The sequence below is a fragment of the Scyliorhinus torazame genome, chromosome 5, assembly GCF_047496885.1.
Source record: "Scyliorhinus torazame isolate Kashiwa2021f chromosome 5, sScyTor2.1, whole genome shotgun sequence".
NCBI classification, from domain to species: Eukaryota; Metazoa; Chordata; class Chondrichthyes; order Carcharhiniformes; family Scyliorhinidae; genus Scyliorhinus; species Scyliorhinus torazame.
This window is the reverse complement of record NC_092711.1, coordinates 114,187,894-114,194,027: the sequence shown is the minus strand read 5'-3', so window position 1 is coordinate 114,194,027 and position 6,134 is coordinate 114,187,894. Positions and strand designations below refer to the sequence as shown.

The window sequence follows — 6,134 nt, the reverse complement described above, 5'->3', positions numbered from 1 at the left end:
AATTGGGTGCTCTAAATTTTAAAATCTCCTGACTCATTTAACATCCCCACCTATTCATGAGGAGCCTGGGGCTTAAGTGTAACCAAAAGTTGTATAACCCGTTCAGGTAGCGAGACAGGGCTGCAGCCTCTCACACTGAATGTATACATGACTCACAGAGTCCCCCAGGCTGCAAACATCAGTGGGAGGTTTAAAAAAGTTGCCTATCGCCCGATCCATCCTGGCACTAGGACCCGGCTGGGAATAGGAACCTTGATGTTCCGCCCACGTTGTTGCGTTGTGCTCTACGCTGACCCAAGATGGCGGCAGTTAACCAGAGTCTTGTCCCGGGAGAAAGACTTAGAGCAGCAAACACGGGATCTGCAGGTTCGTATTCGAAGTTTGAAGCCTTCACCAGATATTTAGAAACTTTATACGTCTATCTGATTCCATGTTTCCACATCCTTGCTGGCTGCTGATGAGACAAAGGACTGTAACCTTGTGTTCTCAGACTTCTTCCTGTGCCCACCCTTGTCCAACGCCGGCATCGCCACATCATGGAGACAAAGGAAGGTCCCTCCTCATCGCCGTCATCACACTGCGCATGCTTCAAACTCGGTTCCTCATGACGCATGTGCGCCCCTCTGTGGTGTGGATACGGGGCATTCATGACCGCGGGGAACTGTGGGTACAGTCCCCGCCATTGAAAGTCTTAATTAGTGACGTGTTTTTTTTGCTATGATGTGGAAATTAGGGATAGAGGGTGCAATCAATAAAATTAAGAAACAAATTATACCCGAAACCTAAGTATCTCTTATCCCCAGAAAGAGGGAAGTAGAAATTCTCCACTAAAGTATCTGGAATATATACATAATGATGGGAAGTCAAGCCATATCTTCAATGGACATCAATATGCAAAAATGCAAATGAATAACATTTCAACAGCTTGTCCTCTTGGTGCAGAAGCGTCATAATAGGAAATGTACGCGTTTGATGGAGCGGAGTTTAGGGCGCAGGGGATTGTGGGAATCATGTCCTCCATTAAACAGCAGTCAATGGTCCATGTTTTAATGGAGGAGACTCAGTGGCTGAAAACGTTAACTCCAGTCTCCAGCGATCTTGTCTAACCCGATGAGTGTTTCCACCATTTTCTCTTTTTATTTCAGATTTCCAGCATTTGATTTTGTTGCAGGCATTGCTCACAAAACCGAGTCTAGAAACACGGACCATTGAAATGCTGTGTTTTAAGTAAGGAAAAAAATAATTATTTCAGGGCTTTTAATTCATTTTACATATAGAAATTTTTCAAATTAATTACTGGACCATGGACATCACGAGCATCACCAGTAATTCGCCACACCTTCTCCAGCTGCAACTTCCAAACCCACAAACTCTACCACTGATGTGGATAAGGGAGCAGGTGCGTGGAAACACCACCACCTGCATTTACCCTTCAGAATCACACACTAATCTGACTTGGAACTATATCACTGTGCCTTCGCTGTTGCTCCGCAAACATCCTAAAACTTCTATTCTCACAACACTATGGCTGCACCAACAGCAGCTGGACTGCATTAGTTCAAGGAGGCAGCTCACCCCCAACTTCAAAAGCACAAGTAGGGATAGACAGAAAAACCTGGCCTTCTCAATAATGCTCACACCCCATGAAAGTATTAATACAACATATTGACAGTCATGAGCTTCTACTTGAGAAAAAGCAGTGAAAGTCATCATAGTCCCAAAGATCATAGGCTGCCCTCACGTTTTGAGAGAGAGCTGACTGGTGGTGATGTAACCTGAGGATCACCACACGTCAGGCAAGAGTCAAGGTTGAAAAGGCGGTGCCTTCAGGAATAACTGGGAAGGTGATGTTTGGTCAGTTGCTGCAGTCTGTGTGGTGAAGGTGCTGTCACAGTGGTGTGAGGTAAGGAAGTACAGGATTATCACCCAGCAATGATGAATTAAGGAGAATGTAAATCCAAGTCAGGTTGTTTAGAGTTTGGAAGGGGAAGCTAAGGCGTGTCCTTTCAGTTGATGAAGGTTGAGGCTTTGGCAGTTTCTCCATAAAGCCCTTCTCATTTATTCCCTCCCTCTACAACTTCTATCTTTAGAGGCACGGAAAGAGGCCCTTCGGCCCATTGTGTGCACACCAGCCATCAAGCACCAATGTACTCTAATCCTATTTTTCAGTACTTGTATGCTGTGCCACATCCAAATATTTAATTGTTGTGAGGGTCCCGCCTCTATTACCCTTTCAGGCAGTGAGTTCCAGATTCCACCACCCTCTGGGTGAAAATGTTTTCCTCACATTCTGTGATCCCCTCTAAACCTCCTGCTCCTTACATTAAATCTCTGCTCCCTGGTTATTGATCCCTCCGTTAAGGGGAAAGGTTCTTTCCTATCTATCTGTGCCCCTCATAATTTTAGAGACCGCAATCAGGTCTCCCCTCAGCCTTCTCTGCTCCAAGGAAGACAACCCCAGCCAATCCCATCTCTCTTGATAGCTGGAAAGTTCCAGTCCAGCCAACATCCTGGTGAACCTCCTCTGCACCATCTCTAGTGCACTCATTTTCTTCGTATAGTCTGGCGACCAGAACAGCACACACTACTCCAGCTGTGTCCTAACCAACGGTTTATACAGCTCCATTATAGCCACCATGCTCTTATATTCTATGACTCAGCTTATAAAAGCAAGTAACCCATGTGCCTTCCTAACTACCTTATTTACCTGGCCTGCGGCCTTCACAGCTCTATGGACATGTACACCAAGGTCCCTCTGATCGTCCGTACTTCCAAAGGTCCTACCATTGATTGTGAATTCCCATTCCTTGTTAGTCCTCCAAAAATACATCACCTCACACTTTTCAAATTCTCTAACCAGCCTATCAATATTGTTTCCTCCCATTAAGGTTACATTGTTGTGTAGGTCTAGACCGGGTGGCAGGTTGCCTTCGCTGAAGGACATTAGTGAACCAGTTGGGTTTTTATGACAATCCCGCAGTTTTCATGGTCACTTTTCCTCGTGCCGGCCCCACAAATGACCAGATTCATTCAGCTTAATTTCACAACCAGTCTTTGTGTTTATCACTCTTTCTTCCTTCTCTTTGAATAAATTTTTCAGAATATTAGAAGGGGTAATTTGTAAACATCACATCAGGACCAAACAGTCGTTTGATTGAACACGGCCTGAACCATTATCAGCTTTTGTACATGGAATCAAAAAGCACCGTTCACAATGGAGAGAAAGTGTTTCCATGTTCTGTGTGTGGACAAAGCTTCATCCAATCATCAATCTTGTCAAAACACAAGTGCTATCCCATGGGGGAGAAACCGTGGAAATGTGGAGACTGTGGGAAGGGATTCAATTACCCGTCTGAGCTGCATATTCATCAACGCAGTCACACTGGGGAGAGACCATTCACCTGTTCTGTGTGTGAGAAAGAATTTACTAAATCATCCCACCTTGTGAGACACCAGCGAGTTCACACTGGGGAGAGACCGTTGACCTGCTCTGTGTGCCGGAAAGGCTTTACAACCTCATCCCAACTCTTGTCACACTGCCGTATTCACAGTGAGGAGAGACCTTTTCAATGTTCTGACTGTGAGAAAAACTATAAAAGGAAAAATGATCTGTTAAACCATAAACGCACTCACACCGGGCATAAGCCATTCACCTGCTCAGTGTGTGGGAAAGGATTCACCCGTTCATTCGACCTGCTGACACACCAACTTGTTCATACTGATCAGAGGCCGTTTAAATGTCATGACTGTGAGAAGAGCTTTAAAAGCCAGAAGGATCTGCTGACACATGAACACACTCACACCAGGAAGAGACCTTTCATCTGTTCTTTCTGTGGGAAAGGTTTTACTTGGATGTCCAACCTATTTAATCACCAGCGGAGTCACACTGGGGAAAGGCCGTTCATCTGCTCAGTGTGTGGGAAGGGATTCACTCAGTCATCCACTTTGCTGGCACACCAGCAAGTTCACACTGGGGAGAGGCCATTCTCCTGCTCGGTGTGTGGAAAGAGATTCAGCCGTTCATCTACACTGCTGAGGCACCAGCGAGTTCACAAGTGACGGCAGGGATTGGATTTGGATTGTGTTGTTAATCACATCCGGACTGAACCATCTTCACTCTGACAGCTAGAGTTTGCTGCTGCTGATATTAATAAGCTGAAAGCTGGGGTGTGCATTGATATTCTGTATAAATATTGATTAAATCAGCTTTGATTCAGACACTGTGTTTTAAATATTTGATTTCCTCTATGATAAGAGAAGACTGATTGATCTCCTGTTACTGATTGGGACATTATTTTGATCTTTTCTTACTCTGAATTATTTCTGTTCTCTGGTTCACCTTCTCCCAGATTAAACGCTGAGCTTTCACCAATCCTATCAATCTGTTGCAGACATTGGGCGGTTGGTGAGTTTCACCTGATGTTGGTGTCACTTGCCTTTCGGAGGATTTGCCAGTTTTCTGAAATTCCAGTGTGGTTCTGTGTTGATGTAATGATCGGAGTTTCAGTTCCAATGCTGATGACGGAGGGCCTGTGCTGACAGAACCACAGAATTGTTACAGTTCAGGAGGAGGCCATTCGTCCCATCGAGTCTGCACTGCTCACTGAAAGAACATCCTACCTAATCCCAGTCCCCTGCCTTATCCCTGTAACCTTGCCATTCTTTCTTTTCAGATAACAATCCAATTCCTGTTGAAATACCTTGAATGGAGCTGCCTCCATCACCCTCTTAATATGTTCATTCCAGACACCAACCACCCTCTGGGTGAAAACCTTTTTCCTCACATCACTTCTGTTCCTTTTGCTAATTATTTTGAATCTGTGCTCTCCAGTTCTTGATGTACTCCAGAGGGGAAATAGATTTTCATTATTTACCCTGTCCACACCCCTCAGGATCTTGATTCCCTCTACAAGTCTCCAATCAGCCTTCTTTTCTACATGGAAAACAGACCCAACCTCTCCTCATAGCTCCAGTTATTTATCCCTGGAATCATTCTTGGGAATCTTCTCTGGACTCTGTACTCCAATGCCTTCACATCCTTCCTCAAGGTTAAAAAAATAATCTCATGGGATGTGGTGTTGCTGGCTGGGCATTTACTGCCCATCATTAATTGCCCTTGAACTGAGTGCTTTGCTCAGCCATTTCAGAGGGCATTTTCAGAGTCAACTACTTTGCTGTGGGTCTGGTGTCACATGTGGGCCACACCAGGTAAGGGCAGGAGATTTCCTTGAAATGAGTGAACCAGATGGGGTTTTATGACAATCAACAATGGTTTCATGGTCATCATTAGACTTTTAAATCCAGATTTTTAAAAACTGAATTCATTCCACCATCCCAAATACTAACTAAGAAGTTAATTTCTGGACTAAAGAATTGTGAGTTCTTTGAAGATGTAACAAGCAAAGTGGATAATGGGGATCCTGTAGATATAGTGTATCGAGACTTCCGGAAGGCGTTTGTTAAGTTGCTGCAAAGAAGGTTAATTGACAAGGTGAGATCACATGGGATTAGGGTAATTTATTAGCTTGGATAGAAGACTGGCTGAAGGACAGGCGACAGAGAGTCAGGATAAATAGTTCTTATTCTGGATGGCAAGATGTAACTAGTGGGCTGCCACAGGGTTCGGTCCTTGGGCCCCAGTTATTTACAATCTATATTAACGACTTGGATACAGGGATAGAAGGTTCAAAAGCCAAATTCTCAGATTACACAAATATAGGTGGGCCAGTAAACTGCAATGAGAAAATAAGAACCTTACAAATGGATATCGATAGGTTAGGAGAGTGGGCCAAAATGTGGCAAATGGAGTTTAACTCCTATGCAGAGGGATCTGGGTGTCTTTGTGCATGAGTCACAGAAAACGAGCATCCAGGTGCCGCAGATAATAAGGAAAGCAAATGGAATGTTAACAAAAGGAATTGAGTAAGGAAGTGTTGTTGCAACTATACAAGGCATTGGTAAGATCGCACCTGCATTATTGTGCACAGTTTTGTCCCCTTATTTGCGAAAGGTGTAGTGGCATTGGAGGCAGTTCAGAGGCGGTTCACTAGATTGGTTCCAGAGATGAGGGGTTTGTCATATGAGGGGTTTGTCGCATGAGGAGAGATTGAACAGTTTAGGCCTATATTCTCTGG

General features: G+C 44.4%; 1 long non-coding RNA gene across 1 annotated transcript; it reads left to right on the top strand.

Annotated features, from left to right (window-relative positions):
- Positions 1 to 267: 267 nt before the first annotated feature.
- LOC140419493 (uncharacterized) lies at positions 268 to 4,218 on the top strand. The gene is made up of 3 exons (XR_011945823.1): positions 268 to 366; positions 1,146 to 1,227; positions 3,101 to 4,218. It is a non-coding gene; the product is annotated as an uncharacterized lncRNA (long non-coding RNA).
- The last annotated feature ends 1,916 nt before the right edge of the window (positions 4,219 to 6,134 follow it).